This window comes from Hemiscyllium ocellatum, chromosome 35 (genome assembly GCF_020745735.1).
Source record: "Hemiscyllium ocellatum isolate sHemOce1 chromosome 35, sHemOce1.pat.X.cur, whole genome shotgun sequence".
Classification (NCBI taxonomy): Eukaryota; Metazoa; Chordata; class Chondrichthyes; order Orectolobiformes; family Hemiscylliidae; genus Hemiscyllium; species Hemiscyllium ocellatum.
The window spans coordinates 22,249,747-22,270,188 of NC_083435.1; the positions used below are offsets into that span (position 1 = coordinate 22,249,747).

A 20,442-nucleotide genomic window follows, 5' to 3' on the forward strand; every position below is an offset into this window, starting at 1 on the left:
ATCTTACAGATCGGGGTAACCTATCCACATTGGGCTGGGCTAACTTCTCTGGCCTGACTGGGATAAGCTGTCTGTATTGACTGGGTAAATTGACCAGGATAACGTATCCATTCTGACTGGGGTAACCTATCTCCATTGACTAGGATAACCTAGTTAACACTACCACTGCACCACAAGAGAGCTCATCACGAATGAGGTAACTTGCGAGGATCTGGGTGATCATTTGGAGTGGTTTATAATTGGAGTGGTTTATAATTGGTGTGGTTTATAATTGGTGTGGTTTTTAATTGGTGTGGTTTATAATTGGTGTGATTTATAATTGGTGTGGTTTGTATTGGTGTGGTTTGTATTGGTGCGGTTTGTGACTGATGTGGCTTGTAATTGGTGTGGTTTATTATTGGTGTGGTTTACAATTGGTGTGGTTTATAATTGGTGTGGTTTATAATTGGCGTGGTTTGTATTGGTGCGGTTTGTGACTGATGTGGCTTGTAATTGGCTCCTTGCACCCCTGCAGGGCACTACATGGCATGTGTGATGGCCACTGTATCTCCTTCCTAACTCAAATTCAAGCCCCCCCGCCCCCTCCCCACCGAAACGTGTGCCCAGTTACGCCTCTAAATGATCCTGTTCAGCATCTCCAAGATACAGCCCCCTGGCCACTGAGCACTGTCCTGTTGTTCTCAGACAACAGGACAGAGCCCGTTGAACAGCAAACGGGATAAAAAAAGCAGCATTACCAGAAGATCGACTGCGCCAGTCTCATTAACAAAGGAGAGATGGGGACAGCAAGCGAGAGAGAGAGTGAGAAGGTGCAGCAGCAATTCACAAGCTCCAAGTAACTCAGAAGATGAACAGGAAGAGCTGTACTTCTCAATCTAGGTTACTAGAAACCTGGAGGCGATCTGCTCCAACAAGACAGATCTCTGTGTGATTGAAGAGCTGGTGAAGGATTAAAAATAATCAGCAAAACCAAAAATAATACAGGCAGAGAGAGCCTCTCCAACCCTGGCAACGTCCTTGTCAATCTTTTTCTGAATCTTTTTCACTCTGGTTGCAGTCGGAAAAGACTGACTGCTGACCTTTCCTCTCCCTGACGGGGCCTGACAGCATGATTCAGGCCCATGGATACAGGGGGGAGGCGCTGGAGATTTGGGCAGATGTGAGGTTTGCCCGTGCCAAATCCGTGGCGGTATGGACTCGCTCTTTTGTGCTGGGTCAATTGCCCTGAAGAAGTCACAAAGAGGACTGATGAGGGCAGAGCGGTGGATGTGGTCCACATGGACTGCAGTAAGGTGTTCGACAAGGTTCCTCATGGTAGGCTGGTTAGCAAGGTTAGATCTCATAGAGTACAGGGATACATTACTGGCTCAAAGGTAGGAGATAGAGGGTGGTGATGGAGGGTTGCCTTTTGGGCTAGCATCCTAAGACCAGTGGAGTGTCACAAGGATCGGTGCTGGGTCCACTGCTTTTTGTCATTTATATAAATGATTTAGCTGTGTGCATACGTGGTATGGTTAGTAATTTTAGGTGGTGTGGTGGACAGCGAAGAGGGTTACCTCAGAGTACTACGGGATCTGGACCAGATGGGCCAATGGGCTTAGGAATGGCAGATGGAGTTTAATTTAGATAAATGTGAGGTGCTGCATTTTGGAAAGGCTAATCAGGGCAGGACTTATACACTTAACAGTAAGGTCCTAGGGAGTGTTGCTGAACAAAGAGACCTTGAAGTGCAGTTTCATAGCTCCTTGAAAGTGGAGTTGCAGGTAGATAGGATAGTGAAGAAGGCGTTTGGTATGCTTTCCTTTATTGGTCAGAGTATTGAGTACAGGAGTTGGGAGGTCATGTTGCGGCTGTACAGGACATTGATTAAGTTACTTATGGAATACTGCACTCAATTCTGGTCTCCCTGCTATAGGAAAAATGTTGTGAAACATGACAGGATTCAGAAAAGATTTACAAGGATGTTGCCAGGGTTGGAGGGTTTGAGCTATAGGGAGAGGTTGAATAGACTGGGGCTGTTTTCCCTGGAGCGTCAGAGGCTGAGGGGTGACCTTATAGGGGTTTATAAAATCGTGAGGGGCATGGATAGGGTAAATAGTCAAGATCTTTTCCCTGATTTGGGGAGTCCAGAACTAGAGGGCATAGGTTTAGGGTGAGAGGGGAAAGATATAAAAGAGATCTAAGGGGCAACTGTTTCACGCAGAGGGTGGTACGTGTATGGAATGAGCTGCCAGAGGAAGTGGTGGAGGCTGGTACAATTGCAACATTTAAAAGGAATTTGGATGGATATATGAATAGGAAGGGTTTGGAGGGATATGGATTAATTTCGGACATCTGGTCGGCATGGTCGGCTGTACTGAAGGGACTGTTTCCGTGCTGTGTAACTCTGTGACTCCTTTGACAGGAGCAGATCACTTCTCACAAACCTGGCTAAGTTCCCTGGTTGATACGGCAAATTTCTGCCAACTGTAACCAGTCGGGGCATGGTCACTGCATTGCAATGATTGAAAAGAATAATGAGGAATTACATGTATCCTCCTGAGGGAACTTACTGACTTGGAAATACCTTCTTGAGCTGAAGACAAAACTCTAAGGTGACTTGACCTTGGCAAAAACTGCAAGGCTATTCCAGTGTGTCTGAACACATTTCAATTATTACCCCACCCCCCCCCGGGGAAATACCAGACCATAGGCAAACCCGGAGAGGACATTAATATTGTGGATTAATCTGAGATTTCACACCTTGTGGTTGAGTAAGGAGCAATTATTTCACAAGCTGCCAATCACGCACTCATCAAACACTCCCAGGTCAGATACAGATTAATATTTACTTTATCGATTTAAACTGACAGTTCCTTTCACTCTTTTAACCTCGAAGTAAAGTTTCCTCTACAGTGTTACCGTCAAACACTCCCAGGACAGGGACAGCACAGGGTTAGATACAGGGTAATGCTCCCACTACACTGTCCTCATCAAACACTCCCAGGACAGGAACAGCACGGGCATAGATACAGAGTAAAGCTCCCTCTTCACTGTCCCCATCAAACACTCCCAAGACAGGGACAGCACAGGGTTAGATACAGGGTAATGCTCCCTCTACACTGTCCCCATCAAACACTCCCAGGGCAGGGACAGCATGGGGTTAGATACAGAGTAAAGCTCCCTCTACAGTGTCCCCCATCAAACACTCCCAGGGCAGGGACAGCACGGGGTTAGAATACAGAGTAAAGCTCTCTCTATACTGTTGCCCCATCAAACACTCCCAGGACAGAGACAGCACGGGTTAGATACAAAGTAAAGCTCCCTCTACACTGTCCCCCATCAAATACTCCCAGGACAGGGACAACACAGAGTTAGATACAGAGTAAAACTCACCCTACACTGTCCTCAATCAAACACTCCCAGGACAGGGACATCACGGCGTTAGATACAGAGTAAAGCTCTCTCTACACTGTCCCCCCCATCAAATACTCCCAGTACAGGGACAACACAGAGTTAGATACAGAGTAAAACTCACCCTACACTGTCCCCCATCAAACACTCCCAGGACAGGGACTGCACGGGGTTAGATACAGAGTAAAGCTCCCTCTACACTGTCCCCCATCAAACACTCCCAGGACAGGGACAGCACGGGGTTAGATACAGAGTAAAGCTCCCTCTACACTGTCCCCCATCAAACACTCCCAGGACATGGACAGCACGGGGTTAGATACTGAGTAAAGCTCTCTCTACACTGTTCCCCCAGCAACCACTCCCAGGACAGGGACTGCACGGGGTTAGATACAGAGTAAAGCTCTCTCTACACTGTCCCCCATCACACACTCCCAGGACAGGGACAGCACGGGGTTAGATACAGAGTAAAGCTCTCTCTACACTGTCCCCATCAAATACTCCCAGGACAGGGACAGCACAGGGTTAGATACAGAGTAAAGCTCTCTCTACACTGTCCCCATCAAATACTCCCAGGACAGGGACAGCACGGGGTTAGAATACAAGGTTTGTAGGGTGGTTGGACAGAGTGAGGAATACAAAGTTACGGCTTCAAAGAAGGTGCCCAGAAAACAAGGCCAACACTGGATTTAAAATTTGAGAGCTCCATTCAGCAAACAACAGGATGGAAGCAGCCGTTCTTGAATCTGTTCGTATGTGTTTCAGTTCTTGTATCTGCTGCCTGACGGAAGAGGTTGGTAGCGTGTATAGCTGGTGGGGTGGGAGGGGAGGGGTCTTTGATGATGCTGGCTGCCTTCCTGAGGCAGTGGGAAGTGTAGATGGAGCCAATGGATGGAAGATTGGTTTGGGTGATGGACTGGGCTGTGTTGACAACTCTCTGTAGTTTATTCCGGTCCTGGGCAGAGCGGTTGCCGCACCAAGCCGGGACGCACCCAGGTAGGATGGCTTCCTGTGGTGCCTCTGTCTCTTACACTGTCCCCTTAAACACTCAGAAAAGAGGGATGGTGCGAATTAAGTACAAAGTAAAACCAATTCTGTTCTCGTCCCACAAAATTCCTCAATGCCAACCTCGGGAAGATTATCTGAAGGTGAAATGTCACATCACACAATCGGCCCAAGTGGGTCAAGGGAACTTTGTGCCACTTGAGGAGGGGTCAGTTAACAACGGTCTGAAGTTCAGCCAGGTCACCACCCCCGCTCCCACCCCACCATGTGTGTGTCTTGGTTACAAGCGGTCATACTGAGCAGCCTAATTTCAGAAGGCCTCAGAATCCCCCCTGCGATCTACAACGTGCAAAGCAGAGTGGGATCGGCCAGCCAGAGCAGAATAGAGGTGTCCACTTGACCAGGGATCGCCGAAGTTTCTCGACCCTCAGCCTCGCGACCAAGACCCGGCCTGGGTTCACTTCACACCAGTTGCTCGCCCAGACCCACTTCCCCCACCAGAGGTGACGGCTCAGGGACAGGAAAGGTTCTCCCGTCGCCTTGACATTGACCCGTGAGGACTGGACATGAAGGCCCCAGAGACGACCTACTTCAGGAGACACACACACACTGACACACACACACTAACACTGACACACACACACACATACACACACACACTAACACTGACACACACACACACATACACACACACACTCACACCGACACACACACTCACATACACACATACACACACACACACACACTCACATACACACATACACACACACACACACACACATACACATTAACACTGACACACACACACCGACACACACACACACACACTCACATACACACACACACACATTGACACACACACACACATTGACACACACACACAAACACTCACACACACACACACATTGACACACACACACACACTGACACACACACACACACTGACACACACACTGACACACACACACACACTGACACACACACACACACACATAAACACACACACACATACACACACACATACACATACACATTAACACTGACACACACACACACCGACACACACACATACACACACACACACTCACATACACACACACACACACATAGACACACACACACATTGACACACACACACATTGACACACACACACACATTAACACACACACACACATTAACACACACACACAAACACTCACACACACACACACATTGACACACACACACACACTGACACACACACACACACTGACACACACACACATACACTCACACACATACACACTGTCATACACACACACACACACTCTCACACATACACACACACACTAACACTCACACGCACACACACATACACACACACACACACATACACACTGTCACACACACACACACACACACACACACACACACACACACACACACATACACAAACCTACGTCACCCCAACCCAGGAAGAGAAGCTCCCCACCACCCGTCCGCGGCTGCATTAGGGGGGAAGTAACTGTGGCGAGGTGAGATGTGGGAAGCAAGAAGCTGGGCTGGAGGGGAGTGAGTGCTACAGGGGGACGGAGGGAAGGAGACATTGGCTGCAACTGGAGATGAAGAGAAAGAAAGCACACAAAGGACTTGAGACAGACGACAGACAGGTCATTGTCTCAGGCTGATATCGACAGAAACAGAGCGAAATTAAAAATTCAGACAAGCAATCACCTATTCATCGTCATTAATTCACTGCACTATCAAGTCATGGATAAAAATACAGACAGTGAGTGAGGAAAAAAGAATGAGATAGAGAGACAGACAGAGACACAGCTCTTTTGAAAAGTCATTAATTAGGAGACTGAGGCATTCTTTTAAAGGAAGGGCAGCATGGTGGCTCAGTGGTTAGCACTGCTGCCTCACAGCATCAGGGACCCGGGTTCAATTCCAGTCTCGGAGTGTGTGGCATTTGCACATCCTTCCCGTGTCTGTGTGGGTTTCCTTCGGGCACTCCAGTTTCCTCCCACAGTCCAAAGATGTGCAGGTGAGGGTGAATTGGCCGTGCTAAATTGCCCGTAGTGTTAGGGAAATATAGGGGAGGGGGATGGGTCTGGGTGGGTTGCTCTTTGGATGGTTGGTGTCGATTGGTTGGGCCGAAAGGGCCTGTTAGCACACTGTAGGGAATCTAATCTAACTGAACAGTGACAGAGATGGTCATTGGGTGAGCATTACAGTGAGACACTCTCTGTGGGAGGGGTATCAGACTGAGAGTCTCCCTGTGGGAGGGGTATCAGACTGAGACTCTCTCTGTGGGAGGGGTATCAGACTGAGAGACTCTCTCTGTGGGAGGGGTATCAGACTGAGAGACTCTCCCTGTGGGAGGGGTATCAGACTGAGAGTCTCTCTCAGTGGGAGGGGTATCAGACTGAGAGTCTCTCTGTGGGAGGGGTATCAGACTGAGAGTCTCTCTCTGTGGGAGGGGTATCAGACTGAGAGTCTGTCGGTGGGAGGGGTATCAGACTGAGAGTCTCTCTCTGTGGGAGGGGTATCAGACTGAGAGTCTCTCTCTGTGGGAGGGGTATCAGACTGAGAGACTCTCTCTGTGGGAGGGGTATCAGACTGAGAGTCTCTCCCTGTGGGAGGGGTATCAGACTGAGAGACTCTCTCTGTGGGAGGGGTATCAGACTGAGAGTCTCTCCCTGTGGGAGGGGTATCAGACTGAGAGACTCTCTCTGTGGGAGGGGTATCAGACTGAGAGACTCTCTCTGTGGGAGGGGTATCCGACTGAGAGTCTCTCTGTGGGAGGGCTATCAGACTGAGAGTCTCTCTGTGGGAGGGGTATCAGACTGAGAGTCTCTCTCTGTGGGAGGGGTATCAGACTGAGAGTCTGTCGGTGGGAGGGGTATCAGACTGAGAGTCTCTCTCTGTGGGAGGGGTATCAGACTGAGAGTCTCTCTCTGTGGGAGGGGTATCAGACTGAGAGACTCTCTCTGTGGGAGGGGTATCAGACTGAGAGACTCTCTCTGTGGGAGGGGTATCAGACTGAGAGTCTCTCCCTGTGGGAGGGGTATCAGACTGAGAGACTCTCTCTGTGGGAGGGGTATCCGACTGAGAGTCTCTCTGTGGGAGGGCTATCAGACTGAGAGTCTCTCTGTGGGAGGGGTATCAGACTGAGAGTCTCTCGCTGTGGGAGGTATATCAGACTGAGAGTCTCTCTCTGTGGGAGGGGTATCAGACTGAGAGTCTCTCTGTGGGAGGGGTATCAGACTGAGAGTCTCTCTCTGTGGGAGGGGTATCAGACTGAGAGTCTCTCTGTGGGAGGGGTATCAGACTGAGAGACTCTCTGTGGGAGGGGTATCAGACTGAGAGTCTCTCTCTGTGGGAGGGGTATCAGACTGAGAGACTCTCTCTGTGGGAGGGGTATCAGACTGAGAGTCTCTCCCTGTGGGAGGGGTATCAGACTGAGAGACTCTCTGTGGGAGGGGTATCAGACTGAGAGTCTCTCTCTGTGGGAGGGGTATCAGACTGAGAGTGTCTCTGTGGGTGGGGTATCAGACTGAGAGTCTCTCTGTGGGAGGGGTATCAGACTGAGAGTCTCTCCCTGTGGGAGGGGTATCAGACTGAGAGACTCTCTGTGGGAGGGGTATCAGACTGTGAGTCTCTCTCTGTGGGAGGGGTATCAGACTGAGAGACTCTCTGTGGGAGGGGTATCAGACTGAGAGTCTCTCTCTGTGGGAGGGGTATCAGACTGAGAGACTCTCTGTGGGAGAGGTATCAGACTGAGAGACTCTCTCTGTGGGAGGGGTATCAGACTGAGAGTCTCTCTCTGTGGGAGGGGTATCAGACTGAGAGTCTCTCACTGTGGGAGGGGTATCAGACTGAGAGTCTCTCTCTGTGGGAGGGGTATCAGACTGAGAGTCTCTCTGTGGGAAGGGTATCAGACTGAGAGTCTCTCCCTGTGGGAGGGGTATCAGACTGAGAGTCTCTCACTGTGGGAGGGGTATCAGACTGAGAGTCTCTCTGTGGGAGGGGTATCAGACTGAGAGACTCTCTGTGGGAGGGGTATCAGATTGAGAGACTCTCTCTGTGGGAGGGGTATCAGACTGAGAGTCTCTCTCTGTGGGAGGGGTATCAGACTGAGAGACCCTCTGAGGGAGGGGTATCAGACTGAGAGACTCTCTGTGGGAGGGGTATCAGACTGAGAGTCTCTGTCTGTGGGAGGGGTATCAGACTGAGAGTCTGTCGGTGGGAGGGGTATCAGACTGAGAGTCTCTCTCTGTGGGAGGGGTATCAGACTGAGAGACTCTCTCTGTGGGAGGGGTATCAGACTGAGAGTCTGTCGGTGGGAGGGGTATCAGACTGAGAGTCTCTCTCTGTGGGAGGGGTATCAGACTGAGAGTCTCTCTCTGTGGGAGGGGTATCAGACTGAGAGACTCTCTGTGGGAGGGGTATCAGACTGAGAGACTCTCTCTGTGGGAGGGGTATCAGAATGAGAGACTCTCTCTGTGGGAGGGGTATCAGACTGAGAGTCTCTCCCTGTGGGAGGGGTAGCAGACTGAGAGACTCTCTCTGTGGGAGGGGTTATCAGACTGAGACTCTCTCTGTGGGAGGGCTATCAGACTGAGAGTCTCTCACTGTGGGAGGGGTATCAGACTGAGAGACTCTCTCTGTGGGAGGGGTATCAGACTGAGAGTCTCTCTCTGTGGGAGGGGTATCAGACTGAGAGTCTCTCTGTGGGAGGGGAATCAGACTGAGAGACTCTCTGTGGGAGGGGTATCAGACTGAGAGTCTCTCTCTGTGGGAGGGGTATCAGACTGAGAGTCTCTCTCTGTGGGAGGGGTATCAGACTGAGAGACTCTCTCTGTGGGAGGGGTATCAGACTGAGAGACTCTCTCTGTGGGAGGGGTATCAGAATGAGAGACTCTCTCTGTGGGAGGGGTATCAGACTGAGAGACTCTCTCTGTGGGAGGGGTATCAGACTGAGAGTCTCTCCCTGTGGGAGGGGTATCAGACTGAGAGACTCTCTGTGGGAGGGGTTATCAGACTGAGACTCTCTCTGTGGGAGGGGTATCAGACTGAGAGTCTCTCACTGTGGGAGGGGTATCAGACTGAGAGACTCTCTCTGTGGGAGGGGTATCAGACTGAGAGTCTCTCTCTGTGGGAGGGGTATCAGACTGAGAGTCTCTCTGTGGGAGGGGAATCAGACTGAGAGACTCTCCCTGTGGGAGGGGTATCAGACTGAGAGACTCTCTCTGTGGGAGGGGTATCAGACTGAGAGACTCTCTGTGGGAGGGGTAACAGACTGAGAGTCTCTCCCTGTGGGAGGGGTATCAGACTGAGAGACTCTCTGTGGGAGGGGTATCAGACTGAGAGTCTCTCTCTGTGGTAGGGGTATCAGACTGAGAGTCTCTCTGTGGGAGGGGTATCAGACTGAGAGTCTCTCCCTGTGGGAGGGGTATCAGCCTGAGAGACTCTCTGTGGGAGGGGTATCAGACTGAGAGACTCTCTCTGTGGGAGGGGTATCAGACTGAGAGTCTCTCTCTGTGGGAGGGGTATCAGACTGAGAGACTCTCTGAGGGAGGGGTATCAGACTGAGAGTCTCTCTGTGGGAGGGGTATCAGACTGAGAGTCTGTCGGTGGGAGGGGTATCAGACTGAGAGTCTCTCTGTGGGAGGGGTATCAGACTGAGAGACTCTCTCTGTGGGAGGGGTATCAGACTGAGAGTCTGTCGGTGGGAGGGGTATCAGACTGAGAGTCTCTCTCTGTGGGAGGGGTATCAGACTGAGAGACTCTCTGAGGGAGGGGTATCAGACTGAGAGTCTCTCTGTGGGAGGGGTATCAGACTGAGAGTCTGTCGGTGGGAGGGGTATCAGACTGAGAGTCTCTCTGTGGGAGGGGTATCAGACTGAGAGACTCTCTCTGTGGGAGGGGTATCAGACTGAGAGTCTGTCGGTGGGAGGGGTATCAGACTGAGAGTCTCTCTCTGTGGGAGGGGTATCAGACTGAGAGACTCTCTCTGTGGGAGGGGTATCAGACTGAGAGACTCTCTCTGTGGGTGGGGTATCAGAATGAGAGACTCTCTCCGTGGGAGGGGTATCAGACTGAAAGAATCTGTAGTTGGGGTATCAGACTGAGAGACGGTGTAGTTGGGGTATCAGACTGAGAGTCAGTGTAGTTGGGGTATCAGACTGAGAGACGGTGTAGTTTGGGTATCAGACTGAGAGACGGTGTAGTTGGGGTAACAGACTGAGAGACTGTCGGTGGGAGGGGTATCAGACTGAGAGTCTCTCTCTGTGGGAGGGGTATCAGACTGAGAGACTCTCTCTGTGGGAGGGGTATCAGACTGAGAGACTCTCTCTGTGGGTGGGGTATCAGAATGAGAGACTCTCTCCGTGGGAGGGGTATCAGACTGAAAGACTCTGTAGTTGGGGTATCAGACTGAGAGACGGTGTAGTTGGTGTATCAGACTGAGAGTCAGTGTAGTTGGGGTATCAGACTGAGAGACGGTGTAGTTTGGGTATCAGACTGAGAGACGGTGTAGTTGGGGTAACAGACTGAGAGACTGTATAGTTGGGGGATCAGACTGAGAGACTGTGTAGTTGGGCTATCAGACTGGGAGACTCTGTAGTTGGGGTATCAGACTGAGAGACTGTGGACTTGGGGGATCAGACTGGGAGACTCTATAGTTGGGGTGTCAGACTGGGAGACTGTGTAGTTGGGGTATCAGACTGGGAGACTGTGTAGTTGGGGTATCAGACTGGGAGACTCTAGTTGGGGTATCAGACTGAGAGACTGCGTAGTTGGGGTATCAGACTGAGAGACTCTGTAGTTGGGGTATCAGACTGAGAGACTCTGTAGTTGGGGTATCAGACTGGGAGACTGTGTAGTTGGGGTATCAGACTGGGAGACTCTGTAGTTGGGATATCAGACTGGGAGACTGTGTAGTTGGAGTATCAGACTGGGAGACTCTGTAGTTGGGGTATCAGACTGAGAGACTCTGTAGTTGGGATATCAGACTGGGAGACTGTGTAGTTGGGGTATCAGACTGGGAGACTCTGTAGTTGGGATATCAGACTGGGAGACTGTGTAGTTGGAGTATCAGACTGAGAGACTCTGTAGTTGGGGTATCAGACTGGGAGACTGTGTAGTTGGGGTATCAGACTGGGAGACTCTGTAGTTGGGGTATCAGACTCGGAGACTGTGTAGTTGGGGTATCAGACTGGGAGACTGTGTAGTTGGGGTATCAGACTGAGAGACTGCGTAGTTGGGGAATCAGACTTTGAGACTGTGTAGTTGGGGTATGAGACTGAGAGACTGTGTAGTTGGGGTATCAGACTGGGAGACTGTGTAGTTGGGGTATCAGACTGAGATACTGTTTAGTTGGGGTAACAGACTGGGAGACTCTGTAGTTGGGGTATCAGACTGAGAGACTGTGTAGTTGGAAGATCAGACTGTGAGACTCTGTAGTTGGGGTATCAGACTGAGAGACTGTGTAGTTGGGGTATCAGACTGAGAGACTGTGTAGTTGGGGTATCAGACTGGGTGACTGAGTAGTCGAGGTATCAGACTGGGAGACTCTGTAGTTGGGGTATCAGACTGGGAGACTGTGTAGTTGAGGTATCAGACTGGGAGACTCTGTAGTTGGGGTATCAGACTGAGAGACTGTGTAGTTGGGGTATCAGACTGAGACACTCTGTAGTTGGGGTATCAGACTGAGAGACTGTGTAGTTGGGGTATCAGACTGGGTGACTGAGTAGTCGAGGTATCAGACTGGGAGACTCTGTAGTTGGGGTATCAGACTGGGAGACTGTGTAGTTGAGGTATCAGACTGGGAGACTCTGTAGTTGGGGTATCAGACTGAAAGACTGTGTAGTTGGGGTATCAGACTGAGACACTCTGTAGTTGGGGTATCAGACTGAGAGACTGTGTAGTTGGGGTATCAGACTGGGAGACTGTGTAGTTGGGGTATCAGACTGAGAGACTCTGTAGTTGGGGTATCAGACTGGGAGACTGTGTAGTTGGGGTATCAGACTGGGAGACTCTGTAGTTGGGGTATCATACTGGGTGACTGTGTAGTTGGGGTATCAGACTGGGAGACTGTAGTTGGGGTATCAGACTGAGAGACTGCACAGTTGGGGTATCAGACTGACAGACTGTGTAGTTGGGGTATCAGACTGGGAGACTGTGTATTTGGGGTATCAGACTCGGAGACTGTGTAGCTCGGGTATCAGACTGAGAGACTCTGTAGTTGGGGAATCAGACTGGGAGACTGTGTAGTTGGGGTATCAGACTGAGAGACTCTGTAGTTGAGGTATCAGACTGGGAGACTCTTTAGTTGGGGTATCAGACTCGGAGACTGTGTAGCTGGGGTATCAGACTGAGAGACTCTGTAGTTGGGGTATCAGACTGGGAGATTCTGTAGTTGGGGGTATCAGACTGAGAGACTCTGTAGTTGGGGTATCAGACTGGAAGACTGTGTAGTTGGGGTATCAGACTGAGAGACTCTGTAGTTGGGGTATCAGACTGGAAGACTGTGTAGTTGGGGTATCAGACTGAGAGACTTGTAGTTGTGGAATCAGACTGGGAGACTGTGTAGTTGTGGAATCAGACTGGGAGACTGTGTAGTTGGGGTATCAGACTGAGAGACTCTGTAGTTGGGGTATCAGACTGGGAGACTGTGTAGTTGGGGTATCAGACTGGGAGAGTCTGTAGTTGGGGTATCAGACTCGGAGACTGTAGTTGGGGTATCAGACTGAGAGACTGTACAGTTGGGGTATCAGACTGACAGACTGTGTAGTTGGGGTATCAGACTGAGAGACTGTGTCGTTGGGGTATCAGACTGGGAGACTCTGTAGTTGAGGTATCTGACTGAGAGACTGTGTAGTTGGGGTATCAGACTGGGAGACTGTGTAGTTGGGGTATCAGACTGGGAGACTCTGTAGTTGGGGTATCAGAAACGAGACTGTGTAGCTGGGGGATCAGACTGAGAGACTCTGTAGTTGGGATATCAGACTGAGAGACCCTTTAGTTGGGGTATCAGACTGAGAGACTCTGTAGTTGGGGCATCAGACTGGGAGACTCTGTAGTTGGGGTATCAGACTCGGAGACTGTAGTTGGGGTATCAGACTGGGAGACTGTAGTTGGTGTATCAGACTGGGAGACTGTGTAGCTGGGGTATCAGACTAAGAGACTGTGTAGTTGGGGTATCAGACTGGGAGACTGTGTAGTTGGGGTATCAGACTGGGAGACTGAGTAGTTGGGGTATCAGACTGGGAGACTGTGTAGTTGGGGTATCAGACTGAGAGACTCTGTAGTTGGGGGTATCAGACTGGGAGACTGTGTAGTTGGGGTATCAGACTGGGAGAATCTGTAGTTGGGGTATCAGACTGAGAGACTGTGTAGTTGGGGTATCAGACTGGGAGACTGTGTAGTTGGGGTATCAGACTGGGAGACTCTGTAGTTGGGGTATCAGACTGAGAGACTGTGTAGTTGGGGTATGAGACTGAGAGACTCTGTAGTTGGGGCATCAGACTGGGTGACTGTGTAGTTGGGGAATTAGACTGGGAGACTGTGTAGTTGGGGTATCAGACTGGAGACTGTGTAGTTGGGGTATCAGACTGAGAGACTGTGTAGTTGGGGTATCAGACTGGGAGACTGTGTAGTTGGGGAATTAGACTGGGAGACTGTGTAGTTGGGGTATCAGACTGGGAGACTGTGTAGTTGGGGTATCAGACTGGGTGACTGTGTAGTTGGGGCATCAGACTGACAGACTGTGTAGTTGGGGTATCAGACTGAGAGACTCTGTAGTTGAGGTATCAGACTAAGAGACTCTGTAGCTGGGGTATCAGACTGGGAGACTCTGTGGTTGGGGTGTCAGACTGGGAGACTGTGTAGTTGGGGTATCAGACGGAGACTCTTTAGTTGGGGTATCAGACTGGGAGACTGTGTAGTTGGGGTATCAGACTGAGAGACTGTGTAGTTGGGGTATCAGACTGATAGACTGTGTAGTTGGGGTATAAGACTGGGAGACTGAGTAGTTGGGGTATCAGACTGGGAGACTGTGTAGTTGGGGTATCAGACTGGGAGACTCTGTAGTTGGGGTATCAGAAACGAGACTGTGTAGTTGGGGTATCAGACTGGGAGACTGTGTAGTTGGGGTATCAGACTGAGAGACTGTGTAGTTGGGGAATCAGACTGGGAGACTGAGTAGTTGGGGTATCAGACTGGGAGACTCTGTAGTTGGGGTATCAGAAACGAGACTCTGTAGTTGGGGTATCAGACTGGGAGACTCTGTAGTTGGGGTATCAGACTGAGAGACTGTGTAGTTGGGGTATCAGACTGAGAGACTGTGTAGTTGGGGTATCAGACTGAGAGACTATGTAGTTGGGGTATCAGACTGAGAGACTGTGTAGTTGGGGTATCAGACTGAGAGACTCTGTAGTTGGGGTATCAGAGTGAGAGACTCTGTAGTTGGGGTATCAGACTGGAAGACTGTGTAGTTGGGGTATCAGACTGGGAGACTCTGTAGTTGGGGTATCAGACTCGGAGACTGGATAGTTGGGGTATCAGACTGGGAGAGTCTCTAGTTGGGGTATCAGACTGGGAGATTCTGTAGTTGGGGTATCAGACTGAGAGACTGTGTAGTTGAGGTATCAGACTGGGAGATGCTGTAGTTGGGGTATCAGACTGGCAGACTGTGTAGTTGGGGTATCAGACTGGGAGACTGTGTAGTTGAGGTATCAGACTAAGAGACTGTGTAGTTGGGGTATCAGACTGGGAGACTGTGTAGTTGGGGTATCAGACTGGGAGACTGAGTAGTTGGGGTATCAGACTGGGAGACTCTGTAGTTGGGGTATCAGAAACAAGACTGTGTAGTTGGGGGATTAGACTGAGAGACTCTGTAGTTGGGATATCAGACTGATAGACCCTTTAGTTGGGGTATCAGACTGGGAGACTCTGTAGTTGGGGTATCAGACTCGGATACTGTAGTTGGGGTATCAGACTGGGAGACTGTGTAGTTGGTGTATCAGACTGGGAGACTGTTTGGCTGGGGTATCAGACTGAGAGACTCTGTAGTTGGGGAATCAGACTGGGAGACTGTAGTTGGGGTATCAGACTGAGAGACTCTGTATTTGAGGTATCAGACTGAGAGACTCTGTAGTTGGGGTATCAGACTGGGAGACTGTGTAGTTGGGGTATCAGACTGGGAGACTCTGTAGTTGGGGTATCAGACTGAGAGGCTGTGTAGTTGGGGTATCAGACTGAGAGACTTTGTAGTTGGGGTATCAGACTGGGAGACTCTGTAATTGGGGTATCAGACTGGGAGACTGTGTAGTGGGGTATCAGACTGGGAGACTCTGTAGTTGGGGTATCAGACTGAGAGACTGTGTAGTTGGGGTATCAGACTGAGAGACTGTAGTTGGGGTATCAGACTGAGAGACTGTGTAGTTGGGGTTTCAGACTGAGAGACTCTGTAGTTGGGGTATCAGACTGAGAGACTGTAGTTGGGGTATCAGACTGAGAGACTCTGTAGTTGAGGTATCAGACTAAGAGACTCTGTAGTTGGGGTATCAGACTGGGACACTCTGTAGTTGGGGTGTCAGACTGGGAGACTGTGTAGTTGGGGTATCAGACTGAGAGACTGTGTAGTTGGGGTATCAGACTGGGAGACTGTGTAGTTGGGGTATCAGACTGAGAGACTGTGTAGTTGGGGTATAAGACTGGGAGTCTGAGTAGTTGGGGTATCAGACTGGGAGACTCTGTAGTTGGGGTATCAGAAACGAGACTGTGTAGTTGGGGTATCAGACTGAGAGACTGTGTAGTTGGGGTATCAGACTGGGAGACTGTGTAGTTGGGGTATCAGACTGAGAGACTGTGTAGTTGGGGTATAAGACTGGGAGACTGAGTAGTTGGGGTATCAGACTGGGAGACTCTGTAGTTGGGGTATCAGACTGAGAGACTGGATAGTTGGGGTATCAGACTGGGAGACTCTCTAGTTGGGGTATCAGACTGAGAGACTGTGTAGTTGGGGTATCAGACTGGGAGATTCTGTAGTTGGGGTATCAGACTGAGAGACTCTGTAGTTGAGGTATCAGACTAAGAGACTGTGTAGTTGGGGTATCAGACTGGGAGACTGTGTAGTTGGGGTATCAGACTGGGAGACTGTGTAGTTGGGGTATCAGACTGGGAGACTGAGTAGTTGGGGTGTCAGACTGGGAGACTCTGTAGTTGGGGTATCAGAAACGAGACTGTGTAGTTGGGGGATCAGACTGAGAGACTCTGTAGTTGGGATATCAGACTGATAGACCCTGTAGTTGGGGTATCAGACTGGGAGACTCTGTAGTTGGGGTATCAGACTCGGAGACTGTAGTTGGGGTATCAGACTGGGAGACTGTGTAGTTGGTGTATCAGACTGGGAGACTGTTTGGTTGGGGTATCAGACTGAGAGACTCTGTAGTTGGGGAATCAGACTGGGAGACTCTGTAGTTGGGGTATCAGGCTGGGAGACTGTAGTTGGGGTATCAGACTGAGAGACTCTGTAGTTGGGGTATCAGACTGGGAGATTCTGTAGTTGGGGTATCAGACTGAGAGACTCTGTAGTTGGGGTATCAGACTGAGAGACTGTGTAGTTGGGGTATCAGACTGAGAGACTTTGTAGTTGGGGTATCAGACTGGGAGACTCTGTAGTTGGGGTATCAGACTGGGAGACTCTGTAGTTGGGGTATCAGAAACGAGACTGTGTAGTTGGGGGATCAGACTGAGAGACTCTGTAGTTGGGATATCAGACTGAGAGACCCTTTAGTTGGGGTATCAGACTGAGAGACTCTGTAGTTGGGGTATCAGACTGGGAGACTCTGTAGTTGGGGTATCAGAGTGGGAGATTCTGTAGTTGGGGGTATCAGACTGGGAGACTGTGTAGTTGGGGTATCAGACTGGGAGACCCTGTAGTTGGGGTATCAGACTGAGAGGCTGTGTAGTTGGGGTATCAGACTGGGAGACTGTGTAGTTGGGGTATCAGACTGAGAGACTTTGTAGTTGGGGTATCAGACTGGGAGACTGTGTAGTTGGGGTATCAGACTGGGAGACTCTGCAGTTGGGGTATCAGACTGGGAGACTGTGTAGTTGGGGTATCAGACTGAGAGACTGTGTAGTTGGGGTATCAGACTGGGACACTGTGTAGTTGAGGTATCAGACTGGGAGACTCTGTAGTTGGGGTATCAGACTGGCAGACTGTGTAGTTGGGGTATCAGACTGAGAGACTCTGTAGTTGGGGTATCAGAGTGGGAGACTGTGTAGTTGGGGTATCAGACTGGGAGACGCTGTAGTTGGGGTATCAGACTGGGAGACTCTGTAGGTGGGGTATCAGACTGGGAGATTGTGTAGTTGGGGTATCAGACTGAGACTGTGTAGTTGGGGTATCAGACTGGGAGACTCTGTAGTTGGGATATCAGACTGGGAGACTCTGTAGTTGGGGTATCAGACTGAGAGACTCTGTAGTTGGGGTATCAGACTGAGAGACTGTGTAGTTGGGGTATCAGACTGAGAGACTGTGTCGTTGGGGTATCAGACTGGGAGACTCTGTAGTTGAGGTATCAGACTGAGAGACTCTGTAGTTGGGGTATCAGACTGGGAGACTGTGTAGTTGAGGTATCAGACTAAGAGACTCTGTAGTTGGGGTATCAGACTGGGAGACTGTGTAGTTGGGGTATCAGACTGAGAGACTGTGTAGTTGAGGTATCAGACTAAGAGACTCTGTAGTTGGGGTATCAGACTGGGAGACTGTGTAGTTGGGGTATCAGACTTGGAGACTCTGTAGTTGGGGTATCAGACTGAGAGACTGTGTAGTTGGGGTATCAGACTGAGAGACTGTGTCGTTGGGGTATCAGACTAAGAGACTCTGTAGTTGGGGTATCAGACTGGGAGACTGTGTAGTTGGGGTATCAGACTGAGAGACTGTGTAGTTGGGTATCAGACTGAGAGACTCTGTAGTTGGGGTATCAGACTGGGGACTGTGTAGTTGGGGTATCAGACTTGGAGACTGTGTAGTTGGGGGATCAGACTGAGAGACTCTGTAGTTGGGATATCAGACTGAGAGACCCTTTAGTTGGGGTATCAGACTGAGAGACTCTGTAGTTGGGGTATCAGACTGAGAGACTGTGTAGTTGGGCTATCAGACTGGGTGACTGTGTAGTTGGGGCATCAGACTGACAGACTGTGTAGTTGGGGTATCAGACTGAGAGACTCTGTAGTTGAGGTATCAGACTAAGAGACTCTGTAGCTGGGGTATCAGACTGGGAGACTCTGTAGTTGGGGTATCAGACTGGGAGACTGTGTAGTTGGGGTATCAGACGGAGACTCTTTAGTTGGGGTATCAGACTGAGAGACTGTGTAGTTGGGGTATAAGACTGGGAGACTGAGTAGTTGGGGTATCAGACTGGGAGACTCTGTAGTTGGGGTATCAGACTGGGAGACTGTGTAGTTGGTGTATCAGACTGGGAGACTGTGTAGCTGGGGTATCAGACTGAGAGACTCTGTAGTTGGGGAATCAGACTGAGAGACTCTGTAGTTGGGGTATCAGACTGAGAGACTCTGTAGTTGGGGTATCAGACTGGGAGACTGTTTGGCTGGGGTATCAGACTGAGAGACTCTGTAGTTGGGGAATCAGACTGGGAGACTCTGTAGTTGGGGTATCAGGCTGGGAGACTGTAGTTGGGGTATCAGACTGAGAGACTCTGTAGTTGAGGTATCAGACTGAGAGACTCTGTAGTTGGGGTATCAGACTGGGAGACTGTGTAGTTGGGGTATCAGACTGGGAGACACTGTAGTTGGGGTATCAGACTGGGAGATTCTGTAGTTGGGGGTATCAGACTGAGAGACTGTGTAGTTGGGGTATCAGACTGGGAGACTCTGTAGTTGGGGTATCAGACTGGGAGACTCTGTAGTTGGGGTATCAGACTGGGAGACTGTGTAGTTGGGGTATCAGACTGGGAGGCTGTGTAGTTGGGGTATCAGACTGAGAGACTTTGTAGTTGGGGTATCAGACTGGGAGACTGTGTAGTTGGGGTATCAGACTGGGAGACTCTGTAGTTGGGGTATCAGAAACGAGACTGTGTAGTTGGGGGATCAGACTGAGAGACGCTGTAGTTGGGATATCAGACTGAGAGACCCTTTAGTTGGGGTATCAGACTGGGAGACTCTGTAGTTGGGGTATCAGACTTGGAGACTGTAGTTGGGGTATCAGACTGGGAGACTGTGTAGTTGGGGTATCAGACTGAGAGACTCTGTAGTTGGGGAATCAGACTGGGAGACTCTGTAGTTGGGGTATCAGGCTGGGAGACTGTAGTTGGGGTATCAGACTGAGAGACTCTGTAGTTGAGGTATCAGACTGAGAGACTCTGTAGTTGGGGTATCAGACTCGGAGACTGTGTAGTTGGGGTATCAGACTGGGAGACTCTCTATTTGGGGTATCAGACTGGGAGATTCTGTAGTTGGGGGTATCAGACTGGGAGACTGTGTAGTTGGGGTATCAGACTGGGAGACTCTGTAGTTGGGGTATCAGACTGGGAGACTGTGTAGTTGGGGTATCAGACTGGGAGGCTGTGTAGTTGGGGTATCAGACTGAGAGACTGTGTAGTTGGGGTATCAGACTGAGAGACTTTGTAGTTGGGGTATCAGACTGGGAGACTGTGTAGTTGGGGTATCAGACTGGGAGACTCTGTAGTTGGGGTATCAGAAACGAGACTGTGTAGTTGGGGGATCAGACTGAGAGACTCTGTAGTTGGGATATCAGACTGAGAGACCCTGTAGTTGGGGTATCAGACTGAGAGACTCTGTAGTTGGGGTATCAGACTGGGAGACTCTGTAGTTGGGGTATCAGACTCGGAGACTGTAGTTGGGGTATCAGACTGGGAGACTGTGTAGTTGTTGTATCAGACTGGGAGACTGTGTAGCTGGGGTATCAGACTGAGAGACTCTGTAGTTGGGGTATCAGACTGGGTGACTGTGTAGTTGGGGTATTAGACTGGGAGACTGTGTAGTTGGGGTATCAGACTGGGAGACTGTGT

At 50.3% G+C, this 20,442-nt stretch overlaps 1 protein-coding gene across 1 annotated transcript in view; it reads right to left on the reverse strand.

The window, feature by feature from the left end:
* Nucleotides 1-20,442, reverse strand: part of LOC132832563 (gamma-aminobutyric acid type B receptor subunit 1-like) — a 336,573-nt gene that overhangs the window by 86,535 nt on the left and 229,596 nt on the right. The gene's annotated exons all lie outside the window — the stretch shown is intronic.